Here is an 18,853-nt window from a genome sequence, read left to right as displayed (position 1 = left end):
AAAACGAGATCAGGAATGGATCCAACCCAATCCGCCAACAGACAGAAAACACTGTGATCTGAACAGGGAAAGTTTACGATAAAGAAATGCTCATGATAATGGGACACTGAAATAATAGTAAGGGCAAGAGAACGCTAATGAATACAGACATAGTAAATGCGGGGAGCAGTGAGTACCCCTAGGGCTGAGACAGAGCACCCAAAGAAGGAACAAATCTGGAGAGGGGCCTTCCACCTACTGCTGAGATCTCCACCGCATTGGTTTGCTCTATTTTTAGTGTTTAACTAAATTTCCATGGTAAAAACAAGAAGATGGCCTCTTACAGCACAGTCCAAAAGACAGGCTCTCACTCAAATTTGCCTGTGTTCAAAATTGCATCTTCAACTGTTCACTAGTTTCACCACTTAAGTATCTTGTCCAAGACACCTAACTTTTGTGCTTCTGTTGCTTTTTCTGTAAATAGGAATCATGATGTTCAGTCACGTAGAATGATCATTCTGAGGATTAATAAGATAATCCCTATAAAGCACTCAGAACAATGCCTCCCACCTAGTAAGCATTTATTAAGTGTTAACTGCGATACTAATAGTATTTGACAGATTTCACATTGTTTTTACACTTTACAAAAATGAAGATATTTTTGTAGTCACTACTATTCGTTATGTTATGATAATTTTTTTTCAGAAAAAAAGATCTTTCTCATTAAGTCTTGATGCAAGGACAAGTTCAATTTAATGCAAAGTTGATTGAAAACAGTTGCTCCCTCCTCCAACCAATTAGTGAGAATGAGTACAAGAGATTCTTTTGAGATATCACATGTGAGTACTACCCTAAGTTTTTTTCCAGCCATGGGCTTCAAGAAAGATGCTCAGTTACTCCTGTACCCACTGAGTTTGAAAGAGAGGAAATGGGGTGAGATATATGGCCTTGTGTCATTGGGGATGTGCTGGGGAACAATATCTATTCCAGAAAGAGGATGGCTGCACAGTCATGAACCCGACGTTCAGCCTCTTAGAAGCAATAAACACTGAACCCAAGTGCATTAGCCTTCTCCATGACTTCTTAATCAGCACTGCAAAAATAAACAGTTTATACATTCAAAATAACCCTAGGATACCCTCACCAATTATTTTTTATAAGTATTCTTTGGAAGACAAGCACATTTTACTTGCTCGCCTGTCCACAGCAGCCATTTGTCTGCCATGAGCTGTTGGATTGAGAGGGTAACCTAATTTCCCTGGGGCCTCAGGCCCAGAACTATTTTGAGTAATAAGGTATCTGTACTTTTGCCACTCTCTAGCGAAGTGTTCCATCATCTTTAGTTTCCCTCCCCATAAAGCCCTCCTATCTTTCCACCTGCATGAGGTTTTTTTATTCCTGGACTATGTGAGCACTGGTGGTTGCCAAGGGAGGTAGCTGAGTTTGGAGTGTAATGAAGCTGTAGTATAGCTCATACTAAAACTTCTCTGCTCAGATCTCTGGAATAATAAAAATATCCACCTCTACTGAGCGCACCCTATTGGTCAAGAGACTGTTATTCAATATGGATGAATGAATGGATTTAATCCATGTTAATTAATGTCTCATGGGTATTATTAACCTTTCTTTAAATGGAAAGAACCAGACCCAAGATTACACAGCCAGGTCAGTGCATGACATGTTTTTCAAATGCCACTTACCTTATTCCAATGCCATAGTTTTTCTACTGTGGTGTGCTGTTTCTCTATAAGGACAGGTAGCATGAAGTTCATGACTCTCCTGCTCTGGGTATGGTTCAAAGAGATAACAGTTGCCAATCATTAGGAGCCATGCATGGAGGCATGGATCAGATAGAAAAGCTAACGCTCATTTATTATGCAAATTGCTCATGGTCACATAACTAGAAAGCGATGGATCTGATATGTGAACTCAGGTCTCTTTTTTCCAATTTATGTTGCTGCTTACTAGTTGAGTCAAAAATCTATCTATCCCACTATTTTTATCTCGTCTTCTCCAATCTTAACGATTGTCAATAACTATAGATCTGAGCATATTATATGTCCCCTAAAAAAACTAACTTCTTAATTTACTGGGCAGAGTACTAAGTATATTAATAGCCTTCTCCCCAATATTTTAGTGTTTCATTAATCCAGCAATTGCTTTTTTCAAATTTTTACTTTGCCTCATCTTATTAAAAAAAAAAAAAAAGATTGTATGCAATCTTCTTCCTTTGAAGAGCCCATATATAAACTATTTCTTTAAGGTCATTTTGTCCTTAGTGAAGAGACCCTTCCAGAGTCCTCCAGGATTTCAAAATTTTATGGGTTTTATCATTAAGGACTGGATTTTTATTAAGTCTGGGATATGTTTGAGTTCTAGATGAAACTTGAAGCTCCAACAGGCCCTACAACTGGACAAATACTTTGTTTCTCATCTGAAAACATATGTACCTTTACACTCCTGAACAATTGTAAATTAAAGTGAGCTGGATCTGGGAGAAGGATTGAGATTATTAATAAGTCAAATTACACAATAGTCATATCAGAGTTAGCTGAGAAAGTTAGGGATGAAGTAAGATTATTTATGGAAACCCTTCCTATAAGCTTCTTATTAGAAAGAGATTTATCTTAATCCAACCTGAGATCCAAACAAAGGCTGGATTATGGTTTTAAAGGATCTCAATAGTACGTAGACTTCAAACTTGGAATTAACCTAAAATTAAGGCACAGGCTTCAGAATTGAGAATACATGAAATTCTTTTTGAGGCATATAGGGTTTGTTGTGGAAGTAGTAAATCTATTGGGTAATATTTTAAATGCCAAAATCCCTCTTCTCTCAAAACCCACTAACTTTAGGGCACCTGGGTACCTCAGTGGATTAAAGCCTCTGTCTTGGGCTCAGGTCATGATCCCAGGGTCCTGGGATAGAGCCCCGCATCGGGCTCTCTGCTCAGCGGGAAGCCCACTTCACTCGCTCTCTCTCTCTTCTTGCCTCTCTGCCTACTTGTGGTCTCTCTGTGTCAAATAAATAGATAAAATCTTAAAAAAAAACAAAACAAAACAAAACCCACTAACTTTAAGTGAGAAACAAACTAGTCATATCCTAGGAACGATGTGAAAACAAATGATAAATAGAGGAAGTTATAATAGCATTGTTTATTGTTTCAAATAGTGATAGCTCTACTTCTTTTTAGCTAACGAGGATCCTTGATTAAACTCTCTTGTGAGAGAGTTCGGAATGAAGTCCACTAGAATGAAGGCATTGCATCTTTTTCTTCCACTATGGGAACCCACGCTGCAGCCCCTTGTTTTACCTTCTTGAACCCTCATTTTGTTGCTCATCTGCCTAACTAGATTGAAACTCCAGTTTTGCCCAGTGGGGTGCAAAATATCTAACATTTATCAAACTCTAGCCACATGCTAGTATTCTTCTAAGCATTTTAAAAGGATGAATGCATTGAAATATCTTAAGACCCCTATTGGGTAGCTACTATCATTACATCTATTTTACATGTGAGGAAGTCAAGACCTCTATAGGTTGAGTAACTTAGAGAAGCACACAACTACTAAGTGGATTTGAAAAAGATGTAACTTGGAAAGTCTGATGCCAGAATCCAAACTTTAAACTACCAAGCTATACTACCTCAATAAATAGTAGTTGAACAAATGTTTATAGTCCATATTATTGTATTACATCTGGATATTTTCTATGTGCAATAATTCAGCATACCTATGTATATTTATAATTGCATATAATATCTATATGTTACCTATAGTTTATTTCCATATTAAAGTTGCCAATATAGCATCTTCTGTTAATATTTATTGAATAAATGCACATGGACCCACATCCAGATATAAATATATCCCATATATTGTAACTGACTGCAAAATTATTCCATAATGTTTATTAGGGTAATGTAGTATATATATTGTTATATATAATGTATAAAATAAATGAATGTTATGTTCTTGATATATAACTTATAAAACATGAATATGAAATTAATGCTAACATTTCTTTAGTGAATGAATAAATGAAAGAATACACATAATCCCTGTGGTCAGCTTAGCCTATAGGCTAAATAATGCCAAATAACAGGGACATTTCTATTCAGGTTGTTTACAGAGAAGTGAGGGCATAGAAGCATCTGTAACCTCAATTACTTCTGCCATTTCCCCAGTTCCTGAAAGAATAAATGCTCTTCACTAGGGTAATTTCCTATCACTAGGGTTTCTTGTTTATGATGACAAAGCAAAACTTGTGTTTCAATGATTTTCTTCTTCTTCTTCTTTTTTTTTTTAATCCCTTCTTCCTATGACTTACCAGCAACATATAAGACATGGGTAAGGGCCTCATAATTATGGCCAGACACACTTTTATCAAGGAGAATCAGAACATTGGCTGAGCACCTTTTGCAAAAGATCATTTGTTGGTTTTTGCCTGAAAGATGACCATGCTACTAGCTTTCCCTGCTAACAGACAAATATATGATTCATCTTGTACTTTGGCAATAAAATGAGAGATACAAAAATGACAACAAAATCTCCTACGCTATTTTTTTGAATGAAAGAAAAAAGAAAACACCCTATTGTTTGATCAGACAATACATTGAAGACGAAGAGAGGAGTCTGGGAACATGCACTCCGTTGATTTAGATTGTGGAATTCAGGCAACATGCCCAGATTGGAAATGGAGCAAGAGATGGCCATTAGAACCAAGAATGAAGGCATTAGGAATCCGTGATTATATATTGCTTCATCCAAGAATCAGAATAGACAGATCTTCAATGAAATAGCTCCAGCTTGGCTAATCGAAAAATCTCTCTCCGTCTTTCTCCATATATACATACATACATGAATGTATTTTTTTATTAGTCAAATAGAGTTGTTTGTATTCATGCTGTTGCTTTAAGACCCCAGCCTTTAGTGAGAGCTCCCATTTTCCCAGAGCAGTTCAAATGAACATGGAATTGAAAACAGATGTGGGCTCCAGCATGTTATTGCACAAGGCGAATGGGGCATAGGGCGGGGAAGGAGGGGGAGGTGGCAGGGACCGCGTGAAGGGACCTTCAGCAGCCCCAGGACTCTCATCACTCGAGGGGGTCTGAACTCCAAATTCCACCAGCCTGCACTCTGAAAATGAACTCCTAACAGAAAACAGATGGGAGCGGACCTCGAGGTGGGGGAGGGGAAGGAGGAGGCCTGATGGGGAGAGTGTAGTGAGGAAGGTCAGGGAGTAAGCAGCATTAGCGAAGTGTAGAATGTGGGTTTATTAATATTCCCTGTGTGGGGGAACACGAGGGCTTGAGGAGGTAGTGGGAATTGAGGGTGGACATGCCTAGAACACCTAAGTCTCCTGCAGGCGGAGTTCCCATCGCTTTTGCCCTGCTGAGACGAACCAATGACGTGAAGTTCCAAGAGCAGGGATAGTCAGGCCAGATTTTTTTTTTCTTTTTGCCTGGGAAACATCTCATCCAAACAGACCACTTGATTTTGCAAATGCCAGTAGTCCTGATAAATCAAACTCGCTGGAGTCAGCACAGTCCTCATGTTACTTTCCATAAGGGCTTTGTCTGAGCAGAGGCATGCCAAGGAGTGTCTGCGGGGGCAGGGGGGGAGGAGGAAGAATAATCTGGACAATAATACCTCCTGAGTCTTTCCATTCTGGGAACCACAGTCAAATCACTTCTGTTTTCTTGGACCAGCCTATCAGAGATTTGACAGTTCTCAGATCTGAACGAACCTTTCTTTTCCACTTTTTTTTTTTTTTTTTAAACAGCTTACCATCCTTCCCCATAAGTAAGAGGAAGATGTAGGTTGGTCTAGTGCCATACTGAATCTAAGTAGGACGCCATTTTGGGGTTGCTATGTTGGGTCGTGAGAGTGCTGAGCTAGCGCTGCACGCTTGAGGCGTTATGGGGCCCTTGGTGTACTTATTTGGTAAGATAGCTTTAAATGTTCTTATGCATACCATATAAAGCAGTGGTTTTTAATGGGGAGATGGGGGGAGGGAGGGGGATTTTTGCCCTCTAGGAGACACTGGCAATGTCCAAAGCAAGTTTTGGCTGCCATAACTGGAGAGAGGGTCCCTATCTTTTCAATGGGTGGTGGTCGAGAATGCAGCTAAATAAGCTTTCGTCCACAGGAGAGCACCCCACAACAATGAATATCTGACCTGAAGTGTGAATCTTTCCAGTGTAGAGAAAACTTGATTATAAAGTTTTATGATCTTTGGGACATTTGGAGGACAAGGATGGTATGGATGTACAGAAGTCAAGGACTGTCCTGGAATCTCTTCTCTTTAAAATTCTTTTCTATTTTTAAAAAAATATTTTATTTATTTATTTGAAAGAGAGATAGAGAGCACAAGTAGGCAGAGTGGCAGGGAAAGGGAGGAGCAGATTCCCCACTGAGCAGGGAGCCTGATGCGGGGCTTGATCCCAGGGCCCTGGGATCATGACCTAAGCTGACGGCAGATGCTCAACCGACTGAGCCACCCAGGTGCCCCCTGTCCTTGAATCTCATTTTAAAATCTCCTTATCTTAAAATCCTATGTCCCCCCCAAATAACTTCAGAATGGTGATAATAAAATAGCGAATAATACTTACTCATTATATTGTCCTTTATGCCAGACACTATTTCAAGCACTTTACGTATTAATACACTTGGTTTGTGTAACAATTTTATGAGATAGGTATAATTATTTTTGTAACTTACAGAAAGAGAACTGGAGGCACAGAAAGGTTTAGCAATATGCTTGAGGTCACACACCTTCTGAGTGCAGGGCTGACTGCACAGATATTTAACTTGTTCCATTGCATAGAGTCCCATGCTCAGAGGGGTTGGTTTAAGGCTCTGTTATTGCTGTCTTAAAATTTTTAATAATTTTATCTTTGAACTTGTGTTTTGTAACTCAAGCTCAGTGGAACAATAGAGTGTGTGTGAGTGGAGGAAATATGAGTCTTCTGTTCCTTGCCACTCAATTCACATATAGTGTTTATGGTGTTTCATTGAGTGCAGAGTTCAAGTAGATGGAACCCCATGCATGGGAGTTCAGAGAAACTCAAGACAAGTACAAAGTAAACATGTTATTTTTATGACTGAGTGGGGACACTGAAGCCCCAAGAGGCCACATTCTCTCTTCTAACCAGAACCCGCACTGAGCACAGAAAGAGACAATGGCATTCTAAGAAACACAAATGCCCAGGCACCCTGTCATATGTCTTCTTACTCATGTTACTTCCTTGTATTACCAACAAATTATGCTTGAAATGATGATGTGGAAGGAAAGGGAAAGATAGGGATACCCATAGTTCCTTTGCCTCTCAGCTTTTCCTTCCTCATCAGTAAGCCAAAGGTAGAATGTTCACATATCAAAAAGGGAAATTATAACAGTTTTGTGCTGCATTCCCACTGTTTTGGTAAGAATATAATACATATGTTTATATGAGCTGTGGAATATGAACTATGTGATTTCAATGATTTTGCATACAATTTGTAGAGTTTTTATTGAAGCAATCTCTACACCCAACAAGGGGCTCAAACGCACAATCCTGAGATCAAGATTTCCATGGTCCTCTGAGTGAGCCAGCCAGGCACCCCTCCCCCTTTATTTTAAGATTTTATTTTTCAGTTTAAATGTTCTTATATTTGCATTTAAACTAGTAGTGCATAATATGAAAAGGAATGGTAAAATTCACGCTAATTTAAAATTTTACTTTTTCTTTACTTTAGACCTATGTTAACTAGCAAATCAAACACCATGGCAAGAGAAAGAGACTGTGGGAAAAGAAAAAAAAGAAAGCTACTTATTTAAGTCTCTTTAATGGCGCTGTCTCTCTGAATTTTGGACGAGGGACCCTATGTTTCCATTTGGAGCTGGGTTCTGCACAATATGTAGCTGGCTCCGAATGACAGAGTCATGATTGGAATTCTGGCAGTGTGGATCTAAAATATATGCTCTTATCTGCTAGAATATCCATTTCCACTGCAAGATCCAGTGTTAGAGACATGAACTAGATGTTAAGAGAAATATTTTCACCTGTGAGCAAAAGTCTCCCGGGGCAGAAACGTCCCCAGTCTATTGGAGTGGTGAGCGGGTCCATTTCCTCCAAACTGCAGTTGTTGGTTTCTGTGGGTGGTGAGTCTTCCCCGAAAGGCTTCTTCCTGAGCAGCACATTCAAAGCTGTCTACTGGAGCAGCTCAGTTCTTATGTGGTATACTATCTTTTGTATGCTTCGCTATCACATTTTCCAACGATCTGTGACGCTGGTTAGTAATACATTATAAAGCTTTATAGATCCCTGTGATTTTACATATATTATCTCATTATACATCTATTATCTCAAATTAATCTTCTTTACATCTTTAAAGGTTGATCTCCTAAGTAGATGACAATCAGCTATCTCATAGAAGGGAGTTGCAGAATCTTGTTTGAAACCAAAGTCCACAACTCGTTTAGTTCTTGGGGGTCTCCTCTACCCCTGCCACCCCCCATTCACACTATAAAGTTGTCACTGTCTAGCCAGTCTATGTCATGTTTCACTTGAATATCTTCTGCAAACTGCAACATTATTTGGGATACATCCTGTGATTTTAACATAGGCAGCAAGGCTGACTTCTTTGGAAAGCTACATTTGTATAAGCCCTCTTAATTTGTAGCATCTTGCCTTAACATCACACTTACTGAAATAAATTATAGAGCCTAAGAGAATTACTCAGTAGTATTTTGTTGAAATAAATATGAATGACCCAAAAATGCTTTCCTCTGAAATACATGGGGTTAGAAAGCTTGACGTGAAATAATTTTCAGCTGTTGCATCTGACTGCTGCATTTTGGTGGTGCCACTGGTTTTATCCTGGTTGCAATCACCAGTGAATTTTTTTTAGCTTTTGCTTTGAACTTTTTAAAACTCAAAATAAAATGCTCAAAGAAAGACAATTCTAAGAAAATTTGGTCTTAATCTCTATGTCTACACTTTGACAATGTTGGGAAGACCACATTCATCTTCAGGAGTTTTATTTATAGCCTCTGATATAACCCATAAACTGATGAATACCTTGACACATAGCTTCCATAGGGTCCATGATGTAAGGATGTATTTTATCTCCCCCACTCTGAAGTGTGGTTCAGCACGTGGTCCTCACAACAGGAGATATTGGAACAATGGAAGTGATTTGCAACATCTTATTCTCTTCAAGAATATCTTTCCTCCAACATTTCGGGAGAAATATGGAGAAATCTCCAGGCCTTTGGAAGACACTTATTCCTGAAATGTGTGGTCTGTGTGTACTTCTTATTTACATACTATCTTTGACTTTTTCTTTTTTTGGCCAACTTGTGTAAATCAAGACAATGGAGAAGCTACCATACTTTAAGAAGGCATGCATAACTGGGCTTAATTCCCAGCATCTCTTTTTAATTCCCAGCATCTCTACTTGTTACCTTTTTAAAATTTTTTTTAAATCTTGGGTACATTTACCTAACCTCTCTTCTCTGTTTATTACAGCGTGGGCTTTCAATGCTAATGCAAAACGAAATAATATAGGTTGTTATTTTGTTCTTAAATATTTGCAAGAGATATGCTGAAATGTGTTCAATCTCTGTTGACACCAACATATTACAATTACCAAAGCACAATTGCCAAAATTTTTGCAAGCACCGTATTTTATTTTTAAATGATAAAATGCGGGGAGCCTAGGTGGCTCAGTCCTTAAGTGTCTGCCTTTAGCTCAGGTCATGATCCCAGGGTCCTGGGATTGAGCTTCACGTTGCCTTCCTGCTCAGCGGGGAGCTTGCTTCTCCCTCTCCCACTCCCCCTGCTTGTATTCCCTCTCTTGCTGTCTCTCTGTCAAATAAAAAAATAGAATCTTAAAAAAAAAGGATAAAATGCTTGGCCAGCCAAGACATATAATTGTGAGTTACTGGATTTAATTTTTTAGTATAGGATTTCATTTTATTAAGAAACTAGAAATTGCTATATTAAAAGTAAAATTAGGGATGCCTGGGTGGCTCAGTCGATCAAGTCTGCCTTCAGCTCAGGTCATGATCATAGGGTCCTGGGATGGAGGCCCCCACTGGGCTCCTTGCTGGGCGAGGACCCTCCTTCTCCCTCTGCCTGCTGCTTCCCCTGCTTGTGCTCTTTGTCTCTGACAAATAAATAAATAAAATCTTTTTTAAAAAAGAAAAAAAGAAAAGTAGCACTTACATGAACACATAAGTAGCATTTGTAGTTCTGTGATTTCTCAAATCATCGATAGATAAATTATTTCAAATCTCTGCTTAGGGACCCCTGTAACTGACATCAGAACATAAACACTGACATTCACAATGAGGGCAGTTTTGCATATTGATGTTAATATCTATTTTTCCCTTAGGCTTGGTATTGATTTAGGAATGAATATATGTGTTACAGTGCAATCTCTATAATATCATGGATTAGCTCTTCAGGGTTTTTTTTTTATCAATTAAATTTTTTTTCTAGAAAATTATAAAAAGACAAAAAAGTATGGAGATTTTTTTTTCAGATTTTTTTTTTAAATTTATTTGACAGAGATCACAAGTAGGCAGAGAGGCAGGCAGAGAGAGGAAGGGAAGCAGACTCCCCCCTGAGCAGAGAGCCCGATGCGGAGCTCCATCCCAGGACCCTGGGATCATGACCTGAGCCCAAGACAGACGCTTTAACCCACTGAGCCACGCAGGTGCCCCAAGTATGGAGATTTTAATGAGTTCTTTTTCCTGTTAGTTAATATTTACATCAGAAAAAGCATCCCAAACCCCATCAACCAGTTTACATTTCTTTATGACAAAATTAAGCATTAATAAAACATTAAGCACCTTTCATTCATTTTCCTGAAAAAAAAATTTGCATGACTCAACCGATTTTATAAGACAGACATCGAATTTAGGCAGACCCAAGAAAACTGAAGTGAAAAGATCAAGAGTCTTATTTCTTGATGATACTGAAATTCAAGCATAGTGAAATTTAGACATAAGGTACTTGATTCCCTTTGATGACATTATAGACAGAAAAGCATGTCATTCATTCATTCTTTTATTCATTTTTTTTTTACTTTATGTCAGTTACTGCACAAAGTCCTGATTCCCTATTATGACCTTATGTTCTTTAGCACCTGTTTTTAAAATAAGAGCTAACTGTCTCCTGGCCCCTGGAAAACGCGTGAATTTTCCAAAGGTCGTCATAGCTCAGTATCTGCTAAATGGAACTCGAGAGGCCCCAAATGAAACTCCACTTAGAAACTGTGTTCTGAGCTTTGTTTGTCATTAATCTGGAGACAGATAGCCTTTTCTAACAAACGTGAAAACTCAGGCATGGCAGCCGGTACACACACACACACACACACACACACACACACATACAATCACACTGGCGCCCGAGGGTTTTGCTGAATCAGCTGAACTAAATGAGGCATGGGAGGCAGAGTAACGGCCCTTTCAGTTACACATCAGATAATTGATGCTATTTATGATAGAAATTGGAGACTGAGAAACTAAAAACAACAACAACAAAGCTTCTTTGGAACTGCACTTCTGTTTTCTGTGGAAGAAGGGAAGGAGCCAGTGACTCAGTCTGTCAATCTGCTGACCTCATCAGAGCAAGCAACGCCAGATCTTGGGCATATAGCTGAGCATTCTGCAAGCGAATGTACTATTGAGACCTATTTCACAACCATTTCCTGGCAATCCGATTCACTCTAAGAGGACGACAGTGGACAAGTTTGAACAGGAGGGGGGGAAATAGACTGAATACAATCAGTTCTAAACGCATTTTAAGCAAACCCAAGAATCATGCCACTATTAAAGAAAACCACGCAATGCTCCCTAGACTCTTAGAAACGGATGTGAGCGTGAGATTTCCTCTGTCTAGGCGATGTGGATTATACGGTGTCGCCCGTTCCTTGTAGTCATGATACTATACTAAAAGAGAAGCTAATGATAGTGATAGAATCAGATGGTGAGCAGCTCCTCGTGTTTTTGATATTTTACGTAATACAATGAAATTAATCCTCACAACAGAACTGAGGATTGGCAGTGTTATTCCCTTTGCAACTGAAGAGTAGGAGGCTTGGAGAGGATAGGAACAAAAGAGGAACAAAAGAATCTCTCTGTTGTCCTATATTTGGTAAAGCCACCCCTGCTGAGATGTTAGGGAAGTGTGATACTCTCTGTAAACACCTAGGTGAGAAGTGAAAAGACAAGTGAATCTTAACATGGACAGAGGAAAGGGTTGTTTCTTTGTAGATTTGACTTAAATTCTCCTCCTGGACCCATTCATTTCCAAATTCACTTTTCTCTAAGGTCTACGTGTTCACTGTTTGCTTTGTTTTTTGACCCATAGGTCTCAACCAAACGCTGGGTGGGTGGAGATACTGTCAATCAGAAAGCCCTAGAAGAGTTTTTTCAAACTATATAATCTAGTCTTCCCAGTTGATCAGAGAGATGCCAGTGCTCTGGGAGGAAGCTAGAACTGAGAATGTTATTATTTCAAAGGGGCTTCAAAGACCACACAGTAAGGACAGTTCTACTCTCCTTCATCCTTCACAAAAACAAAATCTCATAGCACAAAATGCCAGTTCACTTCCAAGGGTCCCTTCTCACAGCAGAAAGTGGATTTTCAATGGGCCCACGATGAGTCTTTCAACACTGAAGTACTTCCTTGGAACTTCATCACTCAAGACCACCAGGAAACCTTTCCTACTTTAGTAGGGTACATCATCTGGAATTACATTTGTTCCATAAAAAAATGTTCATGCAGGTTTGCTTGGAAATTGTAGTTTATGTTTGTGAGTGTGAGTTTGTGAATTCAGGAGAGAAGTGGGGGGGGGCGGGAAGAGAAAGAGAGAGAGATTGTAGGTATATGGCAAGCATGTTTTTAATTTCCAAGACCTCGTTCTTGTTTTCTGATTGTTCCTTATACACACCTTCCTTTTCCTGCTATAAGTGCAATACATACACTTGAATTTTGAAGACAATGATTCAAATAATATTAAATTCTTGAATTAATATTCTTTTTTTCCTCTGTGTGCATATATGTACTTGTATGTGTATATGTATTTATGTGTTTGTACAGAGTATTTCTTTATTCAAACAAAGAAAACTGAATCTAATTTAAAAACTAAATTGCCTCTATACAAGCTCAAGAAGAGTGAGGTTGATGGTGGCCATAACTGGTCGTGCCTCTCATATCTGGTGTCTGCTTTTTCAGATGACTTTTGTTTCTTTGTTTCAGCTGGCTACAGGGGTCTCTTTAGCCCACTGTTCCTTGGTGAGCTCTTCTGTATAATGGGCATGGGTGTTTGTGTATGTGTCTGGGATAGCCCTGAAGCACATGAGGGTTCTCCCCACTGACTACTGTTAGCAAGAGAACAGTCCGTTTGTTACAGGCATTCCTTAGTATTAGTGGTATAATTGCTATTCTTTCTTATTAAATCTGGAAGGCATTTATATACATTAATAGGTATTAAGTAATGTAATGGCCACATGGTCCCTGATAATTTCTATCATTTACTGAGCTTCTATTTCATGTCAGAAACCTAAGGACATTATCACATTTAATTTAATAATCTAAAATCATGTAATATAGCTGATCAAGTCCCATTTTTAGATAAAGTATCTAAAATTTGGATATAGGAAGAAAGTTTCCCGGAATAGCACAGCCAGTAAGTACTAGAAGTAATAGAACATTGAGTCAAACTCTCACCATTCAAAAGTCCCCTCCATCCAGCCTTAGAAAATGTGTGTCATGAACTTTGTTAATCACGGATTTCAACAAGAATTTGCTGAGCACACGTCACAGAAGAGGCTCTGTCCTAGGCCTTAGGATACGGTAATGAATAGAAGGAGGTAACAATGGAGACTCTCCCCCTGTCTGAACTGCCTGATCAAACCCTATACCTCATTTCCTCTGCTATCCCTAGGATGCTGCTAAACAGCATCCAGACCCTATTCTAAGCCCATTGCTAAGGATTAACTGTCATCTGTGATTTAAATTCAGTAGCTTTGATTTCCAATCAGTCCCTTTAGAGAAGGATAATATCATTCCCACAGGGTCCCTAGAATTTCCCGTTCTTACTTGCCTTGTGATTACAGCTTATAGTTCTGCACAAGCAGAAAAGTTATGAATGGTTCTTACCCCCATTCTTTCCACTCCTCCACCTCTGCCTCCAACAGGAGCAGCTGTTTCCTATTACAAAATAGCCTGACAAGGTGCTGGTCTGGAGCAGCGTCTCTTTGGCAGGTAATTTTGATGAGGCCCAGAGGTAAGGGGGTGGGTGTCTCTGATGGGTTTCCGGTCCTGTTATCAGCCCCATCCGGCACCCCCAGACATGGCTGCCGTCTGTACAGAGGGCTGATTTCTGGCTGGGGGCCCATGCTCTCTGAGAGCATCAGTCATCTGTCAGGGCTAATCCATTAACTTTTTTTCTGTTGAAGCCGAGAGCTTGGATATGAGGCAAACATCCAGGCTCCCTCTGGCTGAGAACTTACTTGGTCCTTGAATACTGAGTAAGCCTACCAGTTCTGACTGGACACTCGTGTTTTGTTTGTTTTTTGTTGTTGTTCTTGATTTAGGAAAGTAAAGTAGCAATTCTAAACAATAAGAAGTGGTACCGGGGGGGAAAAAAAAAAGAAGAAAAATTTCCCTTCCCAGCCAAGCTATCTGCAGAAGAGTAGACTCAGTGATGTTTTTGCACAAGCCACTTTTACCTGTGGCTCCAATTAGACTTTATATATTTCTTGGCTTTCAGGACAAACAGGTACCTTCGCAGCAAAGGTCCACTAAAACCAGCTGAGCTTTATAACCTGGGTCCTATTCTACTCACTGGTCCTCTGATGACTATTTCCAGGAACTGGTTTTTGCTTGTACTCGGCTTTACTGTTTAGATACAGCAAACAGTTGGATAATCTAATAAATTTATCATTAAGAAAGAAATTGTTCTTGCCCCTAATTGGCTTTGCTAGATCTGAATGCTTTCTTTTTGTGAAGCACACCGGATGTCAGGGGACTTGGGTGCTTATTCCAATTCTGTGATTAGTAATAATGCTAACAATAACAGACATAACAGAAACATTTAGCATTCAGGAGCATTTAACACTAACAATATTTATCAAGCCCTTACTCTGCATTAATATGGAATAATGTGTGCATGCAACATACATTATCTGATTTTAACTTCACCACTACAATAAAGTTGGTATTATTAGTATCATCTTCTTTTACAAATGAGGAAAATGAGCCTTAGAAAGATCCCATAACTTGTCCAAGGACACTGCTTATTAAAATAGTAAAAATAAAATTCACTGCTGGGTTTATCTTTTTCCCAAGCTCTTATCCACTGAGCCAGCCTGCCTTAACAATTACTCCATGACCTTGGACATGACCTGAGCTCACTTCTTCATACCTAGAGCAGAGGTGGGACCAGAGGTCACAGGCTATATTTGTAAGTTTCTTTATAACCCCGTGATCTTTTTTTTTTTTTTTTTTTACATTTTAAAAGAGTTTATTTATCTATTTTTTTTCTTAGAGAGAGAGTGAGCATGAGCGGGCAGAGGTGAAGAGGAGGAGCGAGAGGGAAAGAATCTTAAAGAGACTGGACTGAGCATGGAGCCCGATGCGGGGCTTGATCTCATCGCCCTGAGTTCATGACCTCAGCTGAAACCAAGAACCAGACGCTCAACGGACTAAGACACCCAGGCCCCCCAACCCCGTGATCCTTAAGAGAAAAAGACAGGATATCATGACAGGCTCTAATAAGTTATATGAAGCCTACATTAATAGTGATGATAATGATAATATAACGCATTTATAGAGTTCTATTTTATTTATAAAACTCTCATTTTATTGCTGCCAGGATATGAATGTTTGTATGTCCAAAATTCATGTTTAAGCCCTAATCCTCAGTGGCATGGTATTTGAGAGGGGCCCTTGGGAAGTAATTAGGTTTTAGATGAGGTCATGAGGGTGGAACCCCCATGATGGGATTAGTGCCCTTAGGAGAAGAAGGGAGCAGTGTTCTCTCTCTCTCTCTCCTTCTCTCTTCTCCTTCTCTCTCTCTCTCCTTTCCTATCTCTCCCTTCCTCCCTCTGTCTCTGTCTCCCCTTAAGATACAGCAAGAAGACAGCTGTCTTCCTGCAAGCCAGGAAGACAGCTCTCACCAGACACCTTAGTCTTGGATTTCCAGCCCCCAGAACTGTGAGAAAGAAATGTCTGTTGTGTAAGCCACTTTCTCTCTGGTATTTTGTTATAGTGGCCGAAGCCGACTGAGACAATTACCTTATTGGAGTCTCACAATCAATCACCTTACTGAGATGATGGCGTAGGTACTACTGTTCCAGTCTTACACCGGAAAAAATCAAGTCAAACGTACAGGTGTCTGCAAGTGTGCCGATGCTGCCCCTGGCCTCAGGAGTCTCCTTCCCGCCCAGTTCAAGTGTACAGCCTTAGTGCACGATGAATTCTGTATTATCAGAGCTACTCTAATGGAACTTTACACTGCTTTTGCTACATTCTTTCCAGGTAACCACAAGTATGCACTCAGCCTCAGAACTTTCCTTCTGCATGCAAATACCTTGCTGCTGGTTTCAAGTGGAACTTACTGGGCACTAACTTCTGAGATGAGTTGTACCCAAGATCTGGGAGCAAAAATTCAATTGAACTTTTTACTCACGATTCTCTAGTTTTCATAAATTTGAGAAGAGCCCTTTACAGGTTCAGAAATTCCAGCTCCAGGAATCTTTTCTCAGTCTCTCCTGCTCACAAAATATAAAAAATTTCCTCTAGCTCTCTGCCTTGGTTACTTTCTCCGCTCAGCAGAAATCCCTGTTGACTGGCATTTTCAAAGCATTACAGAGGGAGAGCTTGATAGTGGACAGAAGCAACACGAATGTGCAGATTTCCCTAAACATTCTTCACTGCTGCCTCTCTGGGTTTTGGTCAAGTGGCCTCTTTGGATGGATATCTGGAGACATCCTTGAGACCAATGCCTTGGGATCTGATACCTCTCCTACACTTAGGTATCTGTACTTGTCCCAGGCAGGCTTCATTAGAGAAGTCAGTTTAAGTGTCTGTGACATTCTCAGTATCTTGATCCTGATGGATATGAGAGAGAGAAGGAGGAAGGCAAGAAGAGCAGTGCTAAATGGAACTTCCTGTCTAGAGGAAAGTCAAGCACATCAGGAGAGCTCGAGAGAGTTGCTTTTGCTCGCCATCTTGTCCTCCCTCAGACTCTCCCAAAAACTAATGATGGGCCCCCCACTCAATGTGGCTGAGACAAGACGGCATACACGTCAGCATCCTGTCATTCCTCTCTTCCCACTGTTTTATCTCTTTCCCCACAAAACACTTCGAATTTAGTTGTGGGTATGACCCTTGACCCCAAACACTGAGCCAGAACCCATTTAATCCTCCATGTTCTTTTTGAGGAATTGGCGTAGCCAAGAGAATCCAATGACAGATACTTTCTGGTCTGAGCTTAATTCCCTGGCAATTCATCTCCTCTGCTTTGACACAGTGTCTTTGGGGAAGTGTCCTTAACCAACAGAGACATTGAGACTAAGTGAACAAATTGCATGTCATCCCCAAAAGGTTACCCAGCCTGGGGGAGTTAGTAAAACTCAGCTTTGCAAACACCCACACATCTTTCACACCACACATTAAAACTCTGGCATATTTGACTCATCTAATTCTTTCTTCTTCAGATATAGATAAAGTGAATGCCTGGCAGTTAGCTGTGTGGGAAGGGTTGGTTGAAGCTAGGAGAATATGTAACAGATTGTGCAAGTGATAAGAAATGAGCATATGACAGGACTAGAATGGGGGGCACTTTGAAAATTTGGACCGTGTATGGTCATTGAGTCATTGGTTGGTGAAACACACACACACACACACACACACACATACACACACACACAGACACACACACTGGGAGTCTTAAAAGCCAGGCTTTGCACTTATTTTTTCTTTTGCAATACTTTGCCATCATTTTCTCACAGCTTCATATTAAGCTGTAGAGTTCCTTGCATTAATAGTATTAACACTAGACTTCAGGAGACCAAACAGTACTATTTAAATTGCTCTTGTAAGTGATTTGCCTTCAGCAACTTTGACAAACCCCAAACATCTTCAAAGCTATTCTTTGTGTATCTTAAATTCCACAACTAGAAACCCATTTCTTTGATTACATGAACCTTGATATTCAAATAATAACAGGAAACTTACTGAAGTGTTCAGGTCTCAGAGTTAGAATACTCTGGATTCAAATCCTTACTGATCTAATATTAACCTTCTTTGGTAAAATGAAGACAATGAAATAGTATTCACCTCTAAGGTTATTTGGGTTAAATGAGGTGTTATCTCTCTGGGTGGCTCAGTCAGTTAGGCATCTGTCCTCGGCTCCGGTCATGATCCCAGGGTCCTGGGATGGAGTCCCACGTAGGTCTTCCTGCTTAGTGGGAAGGCTGCTTCTCCCCCTCCCTCTGCCTGCTGCTCCCCTGCTCTCTGTCAAATAAATAAAAAAAATCTTTAAAAATAAATAAATAAACTCATTGGTATCATCACTATTGCCATCACCACCATAAACAAGTTTCAACTGTGGCACGTACTGGTAAGTTCTCAAAGCCATATTCATAAAGGTTTTATCCATGCTAGACTTGACCCACTCTGGCAATAGAATCATACTGCCTCCTGAGACTGCCAAATAATTTTTCAAAAGTTGTAATTATTAGACATTCCTGCCTAAATTGGAACTTACTCTGCATCTCTGTAACTTCCGTTTGTGCATTTCAATGAGAACCCCTAAAGCAGAAGAACACGAGCCAGGGACAGCTGTTTCAGAATTCAAAGGAATTTGTGTTG

The 18,853-nt window shown here is 39.8% G+C and overlaps 1 protein-coding gene across 3 annotated transcripts in view; it reads right to left on the bottom strand.

Moving 5' to 3' along the window:
* The window catches only part of LOC125078886 (mitochondrial fission regulator 1-like), a 76,222-nt gene extending 57,765 nt beyond the window's left edge, over positions 1-18,457 (bottom strand). For 2 of the 3 annotated variants that reach the window (XR_007120997.1, XR_007120998.1), the window contains exon 1: positions 18,320-18,444. The gene's annotated coding sequence lies outside the window, so the exon portion shown is untranslated. Of the gene's footprint in view, positions 1-18,281 lie in introns of all 3 variants that reach the window. The other variant, XR_007120996.1, reaches the window with a different exon arrangement.
* Between the last annotated feature and the right edge of the window lie 396 nt (positions 18,458-18,853).

This window comes from Lutra lutra, chromosome 10, assembly GCF_902655055.1.
Source record: "Lutra lutra chromosome 10, mLutLut1.2, whole genome shotgun sequence".
Lineage (NCBI taxonomy): Eukaryota > Metazoa > Chordata > Mammalia > Carnivora > Mustelidae > Lutra > Lutra lutra.
This window is presented reverse-complemented; position numbering and strand designations above follow the sequence as displayed.